Source organism: Macaca fascicularis, chromosome 3 (assembly GCF_037993035.2).
Source record: "Macaca fascicularis isolate 582-1 chromosome 3, T2T-MFA8v1.1".
NCBI lineage: Eukaryota > Metazoa > Chordata > Mammalia > Primates > Cercopithecidae > Macaca > Macaca fascicularis.
The window spans coordinates 57293276-57312406 of NC_088377.1; the positions used below are offsets into that span (position 1 = coordinate 57293276).

The window sequence follows — 19131 nt, forward strand, 5'->3', positions numbered from 1 at the left end:
GCTCTCTGTCGCTGTGTTTTCCACATTCTTCAAGAATGAAATGAATGGGTCATTCGAGAGTGCTTTTGCAGTCTGGGGTTTCTGTGTTGAAAATCTTGTGATTGAGCTGTTAAGCTGTAAATGTTGATAGCTGAAGGGGATAGACAAGCTTCACCGAAGTTATTCAGCTTCAAAGCAGAGTGAGTGTGTAGGTGTGCAATTTGTTTGGGAACTAATCTGTAATTATAAAGATGTTATTTTCTCTTTGGAGGTGTATTGTTTCCTTTACTATTATGTTCTCAAGAAATTGTTCCCCTTGTGGGAAGCAGTGAAATTGGAGAGAAATCCCTGCTCAGAGGATAATTTACTTGTATTTTTGGTGTAGGTTTCTGGGAATCCTTTTAACCCTACATTGGGATGTGTATGTTTATTTCCATAAGAAGCTCCAGCAGGTTTGGAAATCACTAGGTTTTGAATACACTGGTAGATAATTAGCACTTCAAGTAACAATATTTATGCCACTCTGTACCTTGACTACTTCTTCTTGCTTACACGAGGTCCAGATTTTCAACAGGATGATCAGGGGCTACCTTCTCTAGAGAGCTTGCATATTGCAAGTGGGTTCAGGGAGCATCGTTATAGTTGCATTTCACTCCAGAAGAGACTGAGTGGCACGGAAGGGACATTGCATCTTGAATACTGGATGGGTTTTAAAGTTTGCAGAGCTTATTCATAAATCCCCTTGGTTAATGAGAAAAAAGCAGGTATGGAAAGACGTTTGCTGTATGTGTGCCTCCCAGTCTCAGCCCTTCCCGGTGCTTTGCAGGTCCCTAAGTACAGAGTGTCACTGTCCAGAATTTTAAGGTCTTAGCTACCCTGGTTTTCCCCCTCTCCCCAGCCCTGTTTTGTCATTGCTACCAAGAAAATTTAGCAAAAGTGTAGAAAGTTGTGTCCTTCCATAACCACAGTTTCTCAGTGCAGGTTTACTGTATTGAGCGCCCACTCCTTTTCTGTTTGTATTCTGCCCAAGGCACAGCAGGCATTCACTCCTTTTATTTCCCATGAAATTGTACAACAGGCAGAAGCTTGAAGATACAACATGGATGGAAATTTGAGCCTTGTAACGTTCAAGAATGACAGATTGCCGAGTTTCCTAACTTTTCCTAAGAGTTTATTAAAGATCACAACTTCATATTGCTCCTTTTTCCCTATGCATTTGCCATCCATCACACGCCTGACTGTGAGCTGTTACAATAGCTAGATGAGGTTTAAAAAAAGAGGGAGTAGGGGCTTAAGGATTGCTGTCCTCTCAGAAATGTTGCCTAAGGCTACCCTAAGGCTCAGCCTACCCCAAGATTCTCTTTCTGACAAGTGGGTGTTTGGTAGGATGGTGTGAAAGTTTCCTTCTATGATAACATCCTTAAGATTGGTTTCCAAATTCCCTTTTTTTCTTTTGGTAACCTGCTGAGAATATGAGTCTGTGACCTATATATTTATCTGAAATCAGCCTGAACAGATAGGAAAACTGAGTTACAAAGTATGGGACTCTCAGTAAATTAAGAACAGATGTAGGTCAAAAACAGATTTCCAAACTCTTTATCAAATGATCCCACTTGGAAACAAGACACGAACTGGCCTAACTGCTCTTAGAATGCAAGGTTTGTCTGAGGGCAGACATGCTGGAAAAGATGGCCACCACCCTGCCTCTACTTTTCTTTTCATCTTTCTTCCCACCCAGTCTTTGGTTCCCTGAATAGGCTGTGTAGTTGGGTATCAGTCAGCACTTGTCTGCTGGTTGCGCAATGCAGATTACTCATTTCTGCCCAAGTAACTCCCTGAAGCCATATTGTAACAATAGAGCATATAAAAAAGAAACTCAAGTTGATCTTGGCCCCTGTCCAAGGGGATTAGTTAGGGAGCACCTGAAAGGCCTGTGTTGAACACACTCACCTGTAACCCAATTCCATGGCCTGGATCTCAAGGACAGGGTAATCTCAGTACTTTTTAATGACCTAGTAAGTGTGATATCTTTCTCCCTTTACACTCGACCTGATGGCTCATAGGGTCTCCCCATTATGGAGCCGGAGGAGTACTTTGAGGTCATCTAGGCCCTCATCACTCAAAGTGTGGACCATGGGACAGCAGCGTTGGCATCGTCAAAGAGCCTGTTAGAAATGCTGAACCTCAGATCCATCCCTGGATTTATAGAATCAGAATCTGCAACAAGTTCCCCAGATTTCTCATATGCATTATGACAAGTGGGGTTCTCCCATGATCCAACTCTGCGATGGGGTTTAGCCAGTGGCGTATTTATTAAGGGGTTCCCTTTGGATCAATACTTATGGGAAGGAGGAGGAAGGAAATAGGTAGGTAGAGCAAGAAGTCAAGCAGCAATACAGGCCCAGTGATAGTCATCACTAACAACACGGGAAGCTACAGAGCTAGATCGGCCTTCTAAGTTGTCTCTGGTGGGCAGGGATGGCCAGACCTTTCAACTCACTGCAGACAGCACTCCCAGCAGTTGGTAGCAAGTCTGTCATTAGACAGGGATCTGGGGAGCTCATCACAGTGTCCACCACATGCAGTGAAGTTGGGAGAAGCTCTCTTCTGGGTCACTGGTTCTCAAAATGTGGCTCCATACCAACGGGACCTTCAGCACCCTGGGGACTCCTTAGAGATGCACATTCCTGAGCCCTACCCACAGCTACTAAATCAGAAACTAGGGTGGGGCCCAGCAACCTGTGTTTTAACACGTTCTCCAGGTGAGTGCTGCATGCCCACGTTTCAGAACAGCTGCCCCAAGGCAGCCTTTTTTCTGTTTGTTTTGTTTTTTAATAACTGTTATTGAAATGATTCACAGTCCATCTTAATAATAAAAACACTTTAAAGTGTACAATTCAGTAATTTTGTTTTGTGGGTTTTCGTTTTGTTTTGGTTTTTTTTTGGTTTTGTTTTGTTTGTTTTTGAGACAGAGTCTTGCCCTGTTGCCCAGGCTGGAGTGCGGTGGCTCCATCTTGGCTCACTGCAACCTCTATCTCCTGGGTTCAAGGGATTCTCTTGCCTCAGTCTCCCAAGTAGCTGGGACTACAGGCGCCCGCCACCACTCCTGGCTAATTTTTATATTTTTAGTAGAGACGGGGTTTCACCATGTTGGCCAGGCTGGTCTGAAACTCCTGACCTCAAGTGATCCACCTACCTCAGCCTCCCAAAGTGCTGGGATTACAGGCATGGGCCACCATGCCTGGCCCAATTCAGTAATTTTTTTTTTTTTTTTTTTTTTTTTTTTGAGACGGAGTCTGGCTCTGTCGCCCAGGCTGGAGTGCAGTGGCACGATCTCGGCTCACTGCAAGCTCCGCCTCCCGGGTTCACGCCATTCTCCTGCCTCAGCCTCCCGAGTAGCTGGGACTACAGGCGCCCACAACTGCGCCCGGCTAATTTTTTTGTATTTTTAGTAGATACGGGGTTTCACCGTGGTCTCGATCTCCTGACCTTGTGATCCGCCCGCCTCGGCCTCCCAAAGTGCTGGGATTACAGGCGTGAGCCACCACGCCCGGCCAGTAATTTTTAATATATTTATAACCTGTTTAGTATATTTGCAACCCTCACCCTTACTTCCAGAACATTTTCATCATTATCCCCAAAAGAGATCCCACACCCATTAGCAATCACTCTCTACACCCCCTCCCGAAGTCTGGCAACCACTAATCTGCTTTCTGTCACTGAATATGCCTATTCTTGATACTTCATTTAACTGGAGTAATGCAGTATGTGGCTTTTGCGTCTTGTTTCTTTACATTTTGAGAGTCAGCCAAGCCGTAACATGTATCAGTACTCCACTTCCTTTAAGGGATAAATCATATTCCGTTGTTTAGACGATACCATATTTTGTTTCTTTATTCATCAGTTGATAGACATGGGTTCTTTCTACTGTTTGGTTATTGTGAATAATGCTGCTGTGAACATTGGTGTACAAGTTTCTGTGTGGACGTATTTCTTCAGTTCTCTTGGGTCAATACCTAGGAGTTGCTGAGTCATATGTTAACTCTATGTTTTGCTTTGGGAACTCCCAGACTGTTTTCCAAAGTGACTGCACCATTTTATGTTCTTACAAGCAGTGTAAGAGAGTTCCAGTTTCTCTATGTTCTCTCCAACACTTGTTAGTATCTGTCCTTTTTATTATAGCCATTCTAGTGGATGTGAAGTGGTATCTCAGTATAGTTTTAGTTTGCATTTCCCTAATGACTAATGATGTTGAACATAGTTTTCATTGGCTATTTGTACATCTGCTCTGGAGAAATGTCTATTCAGACCCTTCTTAGGGCAGCTTTTTTTGCTCCTTAAGGAATCCTTCAGCAAGTCACCTTTGTGTCCAGTCCTGTGCAAGTGTTTTAGGATTTATGAAGCAAAGCCTAGAACGTGGCCATTACCCACTGGAAAGTTCTAATCAGATATGAAACTGTCAAAAAAGGGGAAAAGAGGACAGGAGAGCCCACTGTCAAGGGCTAGCATGAAGAGATTTACATTCTGTTATAATTTGTGTTTCAGAAAGACACGGTGTGACTTGCTAGGATAGAATGGTGTGTGTCAGGGATGTGGCGGCTGCAGACTGCTGGAGAAGACTGGGAATGTTGAGAGGAAGAGGAACAAGTAGAGAAGCAGGGATAGGAAGTTGTGGACAGACCTTCTAGTACTCTTTTATGGGTTGCGCACACCTGTAAGAGGGGATCTCAGGAGCCCAAGATTTCTTTCAAGATCATGGCCTTTACCAGTCTCAGCAAGGTGAAGCAGTTCACCTGTTTCTTCACCTGGGCAAAAATGACCTGCCTGCACCATTTCTCAGAGTGTTTGTAAAGACTGATTATAATACTCTATAAACAAGTGCTTGAAGACTGTGATTTATTCTACATTACAGGTGAGAAAAAAGTTTGTATGTGTCCTTCAATAGTCTCCGATTCCCTATTAGCAGATCCTGGTGGTGGCAGTACCATGTCCCTCCCAACCCCCAGGGCAGGTGCCTCTCTCAAGACACCTGAGACTACCAGGCACATCCTCAGGGCTCCCAGGCAGCTTCTCTTTATGGTTGCAACACACCTTGAAAATGACATGTTGGGGCAAAAGAATTTCAAAACAGCAAAACGTTTGCCATCTTCTCACATAGCTAGGGCCTCTGTGCGTATGATAACAGGACAGCTACCTTACACTTGTGTCATGCCATCTAACTTACAAAGTGCTCTCTCAACCTTGCACAAGAGGAAACCAAAGCTCCAGGAAGTGACTTGACTCATGCCACGGGTTGGACTGTAGCATGATCAGGACCTGACTCCTGGTCCATTGACACCTGACCCAGTGTCTTCATCTGGCAGTTTTACCTTGCAGGTTGCTAAGGATTAATGATGGGATGTTTTGATTGTTAGTCTGTAAGTGGATCCTCTCCCAGGAGGCTCCACGTCTCCCGATGCCATGCACTCATGTTTGTTTGGTGTTGCAGCTGTGTTTCATTGTAGTAACATCTTCCAAATGCTGTGAGATCACCCTGGGTCTCATTGAAGAAAAGTATTTCAAAAGTATGCAGAGAGGTCGAAGTATTAGGAAAGTTCTAGAATGTACTTCAATTCTCAGTTTCTTCCAGGAGCCCTTCTGTAACAGGCTGGGTCATAATGAGAGTATTTGGATCACTGTTTCTTGGAACACAGTCAACACAAAGCTGTGGCAATGCAGAATTCAAAGAGTGGGTCAGGACATTTGTGTACTAAGTAGCCCTGTACACACTGGATAATGATCTGTTCCCCCTGAGTTCTCTAGCATATACCCTGTCCTGGGTAAGAATAGATCCTGAAAAGTCTTGTATCATCAGGTTGATGTCCTTTGAGTCCTATTTTAAATTCACAAGTGGTATGTGCTGAGAAAAAGCAAATCCTCTGATAAAGCAAAGAACTGTGTTGTGAAACAAGTTATTCTATCCCTACTCACTCATTTCTTCTGTAAATCAGGATTTAGGTACTTTTTCCCTTAAAGCTAGTTATATCTACATAGAAGATTTCTGCATACTTCTCTTTTTTGTTTCTTTTGTTTTTGAAGAACAAAGTATATAAATGCTCTTTAGAGTCATAGACACAGATTGGAGGTGGCAGGATGAGCAAAATTGACATTTGGTCCCATCACCCCATTTTTCCTTTCTTTTCTTTTTTCTTTTTTACCCTAAGCAGGAGAGAGGTGATCTGCAAGTTTCTCAGGATTTCTTCGGGTAAGAGTTTCACCATAAAAATGTCTTCACCCACACTCCTCCCAGTGTCAGTGTGCCAGGTATCCTGTCACCTTTGGTTGACGTCCTGATGGATTAAACTCTGGACAGAGCCACACCTTTGAAGAGGCTTGTTGGCCAGATTAACACGCCGGGGAAAGTGCTTCAGTCTAGAACATTCCCTGTCGCTGGGGTCTGGCACCCTGGCCTCTGTGCTGTGCCCTCCTGCAATCTGTGCTGTGCTCTCCCACTCCAGTGCTTAGAAATGCCAAGTCAACGATGTGGGGGCAGGTTCTGGAGAGAGGGTCAAAGTGCTGTCATTGTAAGAAACTATTCATCAACCTCAAATAGTATCTTCCAGTAACAAACCATACAAGACCCTGGCCTCGAGGAAGAGCCTGCAAATGTTAGCTCTCCTGCCAGCCAAAGAAAATCAGAAAAAGAGCAACAGGGAAAATACTTTATTGTTAAGGAGATGATTTTGCCAATAATTTAAATTGCAGCTTTCTTCTCTTAATGAAGAAATATGCATTTCGTGATACCCAGCCTCCCCTAGTTCCTCTGAAGCAGAGATAATAATAACTGCTGTTTATTGAGGACTAGCAGCCAGGTGCTTCAGCACTTCAGTGTTTTCTCCCACTCAGAAAATCAATGGGATTGGCATATAATCACGCCAAAGCTTGGCGAGGTGATTTTGTCTGGGTTTGAACCTGGGTCTCTCTAGCATAGTGCTTTAAAACGTGCCTGGCCAGGCCGGGCGCGGTGGCTCAAGCCTGTAATCCCAGCACTTTGGGAGGCCGAGACGGGCAGATCACGAGGTCAGGCGATCGAGACCATCCTGGCTAACATGGTGAAACCCCGTCTCTACTAAAAAATACAAAAAGCTAGCCGGACGAGGTGGCGGGCACCTGTAGTCTCAGCTACTCGGGAGGCTGAGGCAGGAGAATGGTGTGAACCTGGGAAGCGGAGCTTGCAGTGAGCTGAGATCCGGCCACTGCACTCCAGCCTGGGCGACAGAGTGAGACTCCGTCTCAAAAAAAAAAAAAAAAAAAAAAAGTGCCTGGCCCAAAATAGGAACACACCATGACCCAGTGCAAGGTGTGTTTTGTGGAACTCACCAAACCCCTCAGTGAATATTGGCTGCATGAAATAAATGGCTGAACTTCTTGGAGCAATTTTATTCTTTTTGATGGTCATTTCAGGTGACATTCCTCTCCACAGAATGATAATTATCACTTGCCTTTTTATATCTGCACAGATTAAAAGCTTTGGTGACTGTTGCTTGGTTCCATTTTGTGCTCTACTCCAGGCTGGTGATGGGCTGGTGTGGGCCGAGAGCAAAGTGTCAGTGCCCACAGCATGCTTGAGCTAGTGCTATCAGGCCTGGAGACTCAGAAGGTGGGCCTGACCTAGCTGCTCTTTTACTTGCTGTGATTGGGTAAAGCAGAAGTTCACCCTTGCTCTACAGCAACCATCACAGAGAGTCGCACCAGCCAGATTTTCGTTCAGCATGCCCAATGACCAACATGCTGTTGAAAATGGATGTTTGAAAGGAATTGAAAGTAGAAATATTCACCTTACAGGACAGATAACACTTGCCCCTAGGCCCTACTTTAAGGATTTGGCTGTTCCCCAGTATAGAATTAGAGAATGTCAGAGCTTGAAGGGAATTAGAGAGCATCTAGCCCACCCCACTGTCCCTGCTCACCTCTGCCTCTGCTGACAGAGAAGCTATGGACAAGGAAGGAGAACCAAACCACTCAGACCACCACAGTCCTTGGTGGCAGGCCTGACACTGGAAGCCAGAGCTCTGCCTTCTGGTACCTTCCACCACATGGCATCTAGCTGCAAGGGATGCTGGGAATTTAGGTTCTGTCCTCACAGTGGGGAAAGAGACTTAACCTAGGAGTTTCCCCAAATATGGGAAATCTGATATAAATGGGCTTGCTTAATAATTATTGCCATTCTTGCAGGGTAAAATAAAAATCAGATTTCTTCACTGTGAGAATAGATTTTCCTGAGATGCTAAGGGAGCTTCTGCTTTGTATGCTCCTAATGTTTTCTTGTGGTAATGTTTTAGGGCAGTTCCATTAAGCAGGCAAATGGTCATGATATCTTTTAAGGGTTCCTCCTGCTCTATGAGTCTTCATTTTCAACACATGTGAAGAATTCAGTATAACATTTTCCATTTTTCACTAAGGCTAAACTTATACACACTGACATATCCACTTTAAAGCATCATAAAACAGCATTTGCCCTTGCTCTGTGCTCAATTTTACTTTCCTTGGAAATGCTGAGAAGTCATTGCCTGTTCTTGGTTTTCGACATTGGCTAACCACCTACTGCTAAATGAGATGAATTGAAATAATGGTCTAAAAACTGGAATGGTGTGGCATTCATATTCACAGGCTGACCAAGCCAGGAGGGACTGGAATTGATGTCTTCCAAGGAAAAGATGTCTAACAACACAACCATTTGAATCAATTCATATTTACTACCAGGTACTCCTGGTACTAAATACTATTAAGTAGCAGTTCATTTGTTTTTGTCTTTGTTTCTTTGTTTGTTTTTTTCTTTTTTCTTTCTTTCCTTCTTTCCTTCTTTCTTTCTCTATCTCTCTCTTTTTTTGTCTTCCTTTCTTTTTCTTTCTCTTGTATAAATAAAAAGCTCCCCCTGAAATCTACTTCTGTATCATATCTGGAACTTTTCGAGTAGGTAGTGGAAAATTAGTTTGTCTGACATCATCTTTCCCATAAAAGGTGTTGAAGTCAAAATACAACATAGAGATGAATTTCTTAAGTAAACATTGTATTAGCGAATCACAGAATTGCAGTTTGAGGAATACACACAGACCAGGGTATGTTCAAAGAACAAAGAGAAGATTGGGAGTTTTATTAGAAAGAGAAATGTTATGTATTGTTTTGAAAGAAAGCTCATTGGCACTACAGAAGCTTTTGGGAGCTGGCAAGGTCTGATTGGTGAGTGAGGCTGTAGATAAAACTCTAGACAAGAAGCAAGACAACTCACAGCAGGTCATTTCAGCAGCTCTGTGTAAAACAACCTTAGGGTCATAGCAAGCCTTTTCAGCAGTTGGGCTTGCAGAAAATCCACTTCTTGGAGGTGGTGCTATAAGTCCTGAGTGCTTTGCCCCCCAGCACCTTGACTCTGATTTAGCTGAATATTTCAAGAATGACTCAATTCATCTAATCAACCTTCACAAACTCTTTTTGGGCACTGGATAAGATTATCAGAGGAGATAATTACGCTACCTTCAGACCTTTAAAAGTGAGCCTCATCTAGATCTGATAGCTATGAGGAGTTCTACTTGAAGCCTATGAGATTAACTAGACCGTTTAGGACTTAGGGGGGTCCCTAACACTCTAGTAATCTATGATTCTTAAAAGTTTTATATATATATATATATTTATATTTATATTTGCAGCCCATCAATAATTACATTAATGACATACTTGTTTCCTGGTTTTGAACCATCATTCATGCATTTGGTCAACAGCATTTACTGAGTGCCTTCTCTGTGCAGGCAATTTGTTAGGAGCTGGGGGTACAGTGGTGAAAAAAGTAAGACATGAAGCTTCATGAAGTTTATATTACCGTGCAGCATCCATAAGCTTTTCAAAATCTTCAGTTACTTTAATAGTCTTTCTTGGGGCCAGGCGTGGTGGCTCACGCCTGTAATCTCAGCACTTTGGGAGGCTGAGGCAGGCAGATAGCCTGAGGCCAGGAGTTTGAGACCAGCCTCACCAAAAGTGGTGAAACCTCATCTCTACTGACAATTCCAAAATCCGCCAGGGGTGGTGGTGCATGCCTGTAATCCCAGATACTCGGGAGGCTGAGGCAGGAGAATCACTTGAACCTGGGAGGTGGAGGTTGCGGTGAGCCGAGATTGTGCTGCTGCACTCCAGCCTGAGTGACTATCAAGACTCTGTCTCAGGAAAAAAAAAAAATGTGGCCAGGCGCGGTGGCTCACGCCTGTAATCCCAGCACTTTGGGAGGCCGAGACGGGCAGATCACGAGGTCAGGAGATCGAGACCATCCTGGCTAACACGGTGATACCCCGTCTCTACTAAAAATATTTTTAAAAAATTAGCCGGGCGTGGTGGTGGGCGCTTGTAGTCCCAGCTACTCGGGAGGCTGAGGCAGGAGAATGGCGTGAACCCGGGAGGCGGAGCTTGCAGTGAGCTGAGATCGTGCCACTGCACTCCAGCCCGGGCGACACAGGGAGACTCCATCTCAAAAAAAAAAAAAAAAGCCTTTCATGGAGGACTTCTCATACACGTGCACACACACACAACACATTGAAAACTTTATTGTTTCTGTAGTAATGGGGAGACAGCTAGGTGTGGAAACCTGTAGTAAGTCCTAGTGATAGCGAGCCCCAGTTCCCACCTGGGCAGAGTTAGATTTATCCTGTGTAACTGACCAATTCGGAGTGATTTGGAGTGTTTCTCTTCTTGATGAGGCCCAGGGGCCCCTCTGCACTTGGCCTACTTCTGAAAGCAGGGAAATGCTGCTGTCAGTAATCCTCTGCTGGGGGGCGACGGTGGCACTGATTAGGATTACAGTTCCTTTAGTAGCTGCGTGGAGCTTGCCGTGTGTAAGAAAACCATAGAGTGTAGGTCTGGAATCTTCAGTGCTGACAGGAATGCACCCTTTCTAAAATAAGTATGTCTCTCTGTGTGGGGATATATGATCAATTGAAGCCTCTGGGCAGAATCCATTGATGGAAAGCCTATATTTCAAAAACGAACCTAGTGAAGGTGTATGATATGGAGGATATGGTACAGAGAAGAAGAAAGCAGTGAGGTCTCAGGTGTTGGAAAAGTCAAGTCTAGGCAAGAAGCAAGACAACTCACAATGCAGATGAGATGCAAGAGTCTGGGGAACTTTGGGAGATTAAAGCATAGAGATGGTGGATGCTGGGTGATTTCTACCTATGAGCACGATTACCAGACGTCCTTGGTAGTGTGCAATGCCCATGCCATTTCCTTCAGGCGATGCTGCGGTTCAGCGTGCAAGATACTGCCACACAGTTGAGATGCAGATGAATTCGGCACATGTTCATGTTGATGTTGCCCGTGTGATTAAGCTTTTTTTTTTTTTTTTAAAGAACGATTTCCTTCAACAGATATTTATATTTAGGAAGAAAGAATATTTAAAGAAAAGCTGTTATGCATTATAGAAGTAAAATTGTAGGTCATCTACTATCTGCATTTACTTAAAGTTAAAAGTTAATCACTTCCAGCAAGGAACTGCACATGTGAAATGTTGGTGGTCAATGTGTTACATTAAGAAACTTAAAACCCTTATTTCTACAAATAGTTATATGATACGACTCTTCCTGAAAGCTGGATTTGGAACATTGGCACCCTAAGCACAGCACAAGCGTACCAAGATGCTTATGTGACTGGACCTTTGCCAGCTCTGGGCATTTGCTCTTTCGTTAGTCTTTGACATTTATTTTATTTTATTTTTAGAGATAGGGTCTCATTCTATTGCCCAGGATGGAGAGCAATTGCACAGTCATAGTTCACTGCAGCCTCAACCTCCCAGGCTCAAGAGATCCTCCTACCTCAGCCTCCCAAGTAGCTGAGACTACAGGCATGCACCACCACAGCCAGCTAATTTTTTATTTTTTGTAGAGATAGGGTCTCACTGTGTTGCCCAGCCTGGCCTCAAACTCCTGGGCTCAAGCATTCCTCCCACTTTGGCCTCCCAAAGTGCTGGGATTACAGGTTTGAGCCACTGCATCCAGCCCAGTCTTTGACGGTTTGACAGACAAAAAACTGGCATCTTGTGGTTTTGTCCAGGAGGTTCTTAAATGCCGCTGCCCATAGTGTAGAAGTCACTATTTGAGACTAAAACGCTTTTTCTAGGGGAACAGTTTATTTGCTAACTTCTTATTGGGATACCTTTTTCAGAGCAGCCTGCCCCCATCGTCAGAAAATTAAAGGTATTCGCGATGAACCACCCTGATGAAAGGAAGAAGTGCTTAGAACTTCCCTGTCCCACATTCTGTGTGGGATTGGGAACCTCTGGCATGGGTCCCAGTGATGATATTAGACAGTCCCCTGGTGTGTCGCTCAGTGGGAAAGTAGATATGGCAGAGAATGTTAGCTGACTTCTAATGTCCATTTTCCCCATCTTCCTTATTAATAGAACCACTGATTTTTTAATTCAGCAACTGGCCCAGTTAAATGCAATAAAGACTACATGACCTAGCCACCATTGCAGCAAGGTGCCGTCTTTTCACCAAGTTCTGGCCAAAGGGTATTTTTAAAATTTAAATGCATTCATTTACTTATTTTAATTGACATATTAAAATGGCATATATTTATTGTGTACAACATGATGTTCTGAAATGTGCATACATTGTGGGATGATGAAATTGAGCTAATTAACATATGTGTTACCTTACATACTTATTTTTTATGGTGAGAACTCTTAAAATCTCTTCTTCCAGTGATTTCTAAGAATACAGTGTTATTACCTATAGTCACCATGTTGTACAATAGATCTCCTAAACACATTCTTTCTGTCTAGCTGAAATTTTGCATCCTTTGACCAACACCTCCCTAACCCCCTCTGCCCAGCCCCTGGTAACCACCATGCAGCTTTTTGCTTCTATGAGCTCAACTTTTTTAGATTCTACATATAAATAAGATCATGTAGTATTTGTCTTTTTGTGCCTGGCTTATTTCACTTGGTATAATGTCCTCCAAGTTCATCCATGTTGTCCCAGAGAACAAGATTGTCTTTTGTTTGTTTGTTTGTTTGTTTTGAGATGGAGTCTTGCTCTGTCGCCCAGGCTGGAGTGCAGTGGCGTGATCTTGGCTCACTGCAAGCTCCGTCTCCCGGGTTCATGCTATTCTCCTGCCTCAGCCTCCTGAGTAGCTGGGACTACAGGCGCCCGCCACTACACCCAGCTTTTTTTTTTTTTTTTTTTTTAAAGTAGAGACGGAGTTTCACCATGTTAGCCAGGATGGTCTCAATCTCCTGACCTCGTGATCCACCCGTCTCAGCCTCCCAAAGTGCTGGGACTACAGGTGTGAGCCACCGTGCCCAGCCAGGATTGTCTTCTTTTTTAAGACCGAATAGGATTCATTGCGTGTGTGTCTTTACCACATTTTCTTTATCTATTCGTCTGTCAGCAGACACTTAGGTGAATTCCTTGTCTTGGCTAATATGAATAATGCTACAGTGAATGTGAGAGTACAGGTATCTCTTCAACATATTGATCTTATTTCCTTTGGATACATACCCTAAAGTGGGATTGCTGGATCATATGGAAGTTCTGTTTATAATTTTTTTGTTTATTTTTGTTGTTGGGTTTTTTTTTTTTTTTTTTTTTTTGAGACAGAATCTCACTCTGTCACTTACTTAAGTTGGAGTGCGGTGGTACAATCTTGGCTCACTGCAACCTCCGCCTCCTGGGTTAAAGTGATTCTCTTGCCTTAGCCTCTGAGTAGCTAGGATTACGGGCATGTGCCACCATGCCCAGCTAATTTTTGTATTTTAAGTAGAGACAGGGTTTTGCCATGTTGGCCGGGCTGGTCTTGAACTCCTGGCCTCAAGTGATCCAACTGTCTTGACCTCTCAAAGTTCTGGGATTATAAGCATGAACCACCACACCCAGCCCATATTTTTAATGTTTTGAGGAACCTCCATGTTGTTTTCCATAATGGCTGAGCCAAGTCACATTCCCACCAACAACATGCAAGGTTTCTTTTTCTCCACATTCTCACAAAACTTAGCGCTCATCTTTTTTTTTTTTTTTTTTTTTTTTTTCTGACAGGGTCTCACTGTGTTACCCAGGCTAGAAGGCAGGGGTGTGGTCATGGCTCACTGCAGCCTCAACCGGCTGTCCTCCCACTTCAGCCTCCCAAGTAGCTGGGACGACCACAGGTGCATGCCACTACACCTGGCTAATTTTTAATTTTTATATAGATACTGGGTCTCACTATGTTGCCCAGGTTGGTCTCTCATCTTTTTGATAATAGCCGTCCTAACAGGTATGAGGTGATATTCATTGTAGTTGTAATTTGAATTTCCCTGATTATTAGTGCTGTTGAGCAGTTTTTAAATATATCTGTTGGCCATTTGTAGGTCTTCTTTTGAAAAATGCCTATTCAGGTCATTTGTCCATTTTTTTATGCATGATTTTCTTGCTGTAGAGTTGTTTGAATAATCTATTTTGGATATTAACCCCTTATCAGACAGGATTTGCAAATATTTTCAGCCATTTCATAAGTTCTCTTCACTCTGTTGATTGTTTCCTTTGCCTTGCAGAAGATTTTTTAGTTTGATGCAATCCTGTTTGTCTATTTTTGCCTTTAGGACCATATACCAAATACCTTTGTGAATGTCATGGGGTATTTCCCCTATGTTTCCTTCCAGGAGTTTTACAGCTTCAGGTGTTGTATTATGTGTAAGTCCTTAATCCATTTTGAGTTGATTCTTTCACATGGTATGAGATAAGGGTCTCATTTCATTCCTCTGCACGTAGGTATGCAGTTTTCCCAATACTATTTATTGAGGAGACAGTCCCTTTCCCACTAGCCAGTGGGTATTAATGAAAGAATGAAGTGTGACTTGTAGAGTGTACCCTTGAAGAGTCAAGGGCATGCCCCCTTCACCCTTGCTCCTTCTGCAGTCTAGAATGTGGACATAATGGTTGGGGCTACAGTTATCATCTTGCACCATAAGGTAGCTTTGGGAATGGAAGGCAGTAAGGCAGAAACAGCAACATATCTAGAGAAACCCTATGTCTCTGACATTAGAGTACCATCCCAGCCCTAGGCTGCCCGCGGTGGGCCTTTGATGTGATAAAGAGAACTCTTGCTTGAGCCACTGTTATTTTACGTTGTCTGTCACTTGTAGCCAAACGTAATCCTAACTAATCCAGTGGGGAAATGGCTCTAAAAGGAGCTATCATTCACCTTCCTAAATTTCTAACATTTGGAAGCCGCTTCTTACAGCAAGTCTTTTTGTTACAATTACGCAGTCACAATGGATAACTATCTGACCTTTCCTGTGGACTGTGGAAAGGTATGAAGCACAGAGGAATGAAAATCTCACACTCACTCACTGGAATGTGCTCATACTCACATTTACCAAATGCCACTTACAGCCTTGTGCATAATAAAGTAATTACTAATTAGTCCGTCATGTGGGCATCCAAACCATACTTGAATAGTGACTTCAGTGATGTGCTGAGAGTCATACTCATTAGAGTCGTCATATTTTCTACAAAGGGGGCCTGAGAAATGGGCTTACTTGTGCCAGGCGCAGTGGCTCACGCCTATAATCCCAGCACTTTGGGAGGCCGAGGTGGGTGGATCACCTGAGGTCAGGAGTTTGAGAACAGCCTGGCCAACATGGCAAAACCCCATCTCCAATAAAAATACAAAACTCCGCCAGGCATGGTGGTGTGTGCCTGTAATCCCAGCTGCTTGGGAGGCTGAGGCATGAGAATCACTTGCATCTGGGAGGCAGAGGTTGCAGTGAGCTGAGATCCTGCCACTGTACTCCAGCCTGGGTGACAGAGTGAGACTCCCTCTTAAAAAAAAAAAAAAAAAAAAAAAAAAAAAGGCCGGGCGCGGTGCCTCAAGCCTGTAATCCCAGCACTTTGGGAGGCCGAGACGGGCGGATCACGAGGTCAGGAGATCGAGACCATCCTGGCTAACACGGCGAAACCCCATCTCTACTAAAAAAATACAAAAAACTAGCCGGGCGAGGTGGCGGGTGCCTGTAGTCCCAGCTACTTGGGAGGCTGAGGCAGGAGAATGGCGTGAACCCGGGAGGCAGAGCTTGCAGTGAGCTGAGATCCAGCCACTGCACTCCAGCCTGGGCGACAGAGCGAGACTACGTCTCAAAAAAAAAAAAAAGAAAGAAAGAAGGAAATGGGCTTACTTGAAGCATTTCTCTAAATATACACATAATAAATTGGAAACCCTCTGGAGTATGGATAATGTATGCACAAATGTGTGCTTTGGTTGTTATACTCCAAGTAGCAGAAAATGTCTGCTCCTGACTTTAACACGGGAACAAATGACCCCAGGTTATTAGCTACTAATAGATTTTTGTACTTTTAGGGAAAGGAGAAAAGTGCTGTAGACTTCTTTGTTCTACAAAGAATACGTAATTTTACGTATTCTGTGTTTGAACCATCTCAGCATCAGAATTGACTGTTTAATAGTTGCAGTTGTTTAATAATTTTTTTTTTAGTTAATGCAAAATATTGGAAGTCATCTCCAGGCTTCTAACTTATAGGGAGTCCCTGTAGAGATAGCACGTCACTGCATCTGCCACCTTGAGCTGTGGTTGCGCAAAACTCTGGTCCAGGAAGAGGCAGAGTCAACCTTTTTTCCCAGCAGAACGCGATTCTAGACATGGAGATCAGCCCTCCTAATAGTCTTAGAATCAGGGTATTTTACCACTGGATGTGAACCCTGGAGATGATCTAGTATTGTCCTTCAAGTTGAGGAAACTGAGGTCCAGTAAGTCCAACAAGACCTACCCAAGGTCACACTGGCCTGGGTGGCGCAGGGCTGGAACCCAGACCTCATTGTTCTTGTCATACAGCATGACCTTCCATTTCAAGGAGACTAACAGATACCAAGTTTGGCAATGTATCCACCCTCCCTTTTATTTGAGAGGTTACAAAGCAAACAAAATGAGATCATGTAATAAGCAGTTCTGTCCTAAGTGGGTTAGAATTTATTTCTTCTTTTCTACTTTTTTTTTTTTTTTTTTTTAAATCAGAAGGTATATCCCCAAGAACAGGAACTAAAGGAACAGATTGCCTAGACCCTTATGACTCTGCCCTGGTGGTGGATCATTAATGGTGTAGAAAATGAGGGTAGTGCTGGGCGGGCAGTCCAGGGTGGGGTGCATGCCTCTTTAAGAGATTTATGTGGAGGTCTGAGCTAGGGAGACAGCGCAGTGGTACATCATCATGCAGGCGACATCAGAGACTTTCTTCTTCGCTTGGGTGCATTATCATAAAAAGTGATTTAGACTGGAGCTGATTGATGCAAATGGCCCTATGTTCTTTCCTATCATTAGCGGCCTCTTTCAGTGGCCAGAGGCAGTGATTAAAGCTGTCATTTGGAGCTGCTCATTAAAGACAAGCCCCAGAATAGCAAGAGGAAAAAAGGTTGGAGAGGCATATATATACATATGTGTGTGTGTGTGTGTGTGTGTGTGTATTTTTTGCCTGAAAAGTGCATCATTCCTTTCTAGATTGAGCCACCGAAATCAAGGCTGTAGAGACATTTCCACTGAGAATATCGAATGCTGTTTTGCAAGTAATATTAGATTTTCGGAGTGTCATAGTAGATTCTGATGACAGCTTGCCTACATATTATGAAAGGAGATGAGGAGGGTATTGTGTTAGGTGTGTTTTGTTAGGGATTGACCCTGGTGAGAACTCATTAAGTCTCCCTCCTCCCAGGCTGGGGACTTCAGAGGCAGGCCACGGGAGAGCAGAGGGGAGGGTTGCTGAGGGTGGATGGCCTCAGTAAGTCCCATTGTGACAGTGTTGACCCCAGGGATGGACAGAAGAAGGACAGCAGGGAGGAGACTCCTTGCTGAGCCCAATGGATATAGATGCCCGGATGTCACTCAGAGAGAGGGGTTGGTGAGAGGAGGCTCCTAAATAGGAGAGGAATGGAACAAAGCAAGATCCATAGATGCGGGAAGAGAAATTAATCAGAATATGATCCCTGGCTCCATAGAGTCTTCCAGACAGGGCGACATGACTGGTTAATCACCCTTGTGGTCAAACTGGGCTTCAGTGTGCACCTGCCTGCAGTTTCATAAACACGTATTCACATCCACTTACGCACTGATTTTTAGTTTAGTGTCCCAGTAGTACCTAAAAGTGACAAAAATCCCAGGCTCCAAATGAATTACAGCACGCCCCAAATGAAGGCTAGGGTAGTTGTGGGTGGCGGCTAAAGGAGCCAGGGCTGTGAAGCCAGGGAGGAAGCCATCTTTGTTTCTGGGAATAAACCAGTTTGAAGTCAGAGATGAGACTGGCTGGATTATCCTGCACATCCTCACTGGCCAGTTGATGTTTTACTGCCAAAATCCCACCAAACTTTTACATAAGCTAGTCTACAGCTGTCCTCAGAAATTCCTCTGGGAAAGGAAAAAAATAAGAAATTATCAATTTAATTTCTCAGTCTAATGAACTGGTCTTATACATAAAAATTTAAATTACATTTTTTTTTATGAAAGTGGGGACCAACATCAGTTATGCAACCACCACTGTCTCCATGACAACGCCTTGGATGTGGCAGCTCATGTGACTTCACAGTCACAGGCCCTTGAAATGAAGCAAAGGAAAGTTTTAGTTTCTCTTCTGTAATTTATTGGACTTCAGGGACTCTCACGATGGTGCTAAGTGGAGGTGTGGGGGTTTATTTTTGCTGTGGACAGTAAATAGTGAGAAAGTGATGAAATTATTCCTTCCTGCTGCAGGGATTGGAACATGCTGCAGAGAGTGCTTCCTTGTCAGCCTCAGAGCCAGTTGACGGCTTCAGAGGCGTGGCTTTTGTCCTCCTCTCTGCTGCACCCCCACCCCCACACTGGCCTTCTTAGCCTGGGTCTGGCGCATCAGGGCCTATTAGTACTGATGCTGGGCTGTGATGTTCCTCTCCTCAGGGAGCACGGCAGCAGAACTGAACAAAGTCACTGGTAATCTGTGCTTACAGCCTCCCCCCTGGGGAGAAAGCCCAGCCAGCTGGCACTCTCACGCTGAGCACATTCACTTCCCCTGGCTGGTCGGCAGCCTGGCAGGGGCCCAGAGGCTGGCCGGCTGCAGGGCTAACCTGCACCAGCACCCCAGGCAGCCCAGCTCGGGATCACACACGCATTGTTCTCTGCCT

General features: G+C 44.1%; 1 protein-coding gene across 30 annotated transcripts in view; it reads left to right on the top strand.

The window, feature by feature from the left end:
- Positions 1 to 19131, top strand: part of AUTS2 (activator of transcription and developmental regulator AUTS2) — a 1209597-nt gene that overhangs the window by 1008874 nt on the left and 181592 nt on the right. The gene's annotated exons all lie outside the window — the stretch shown is intronic.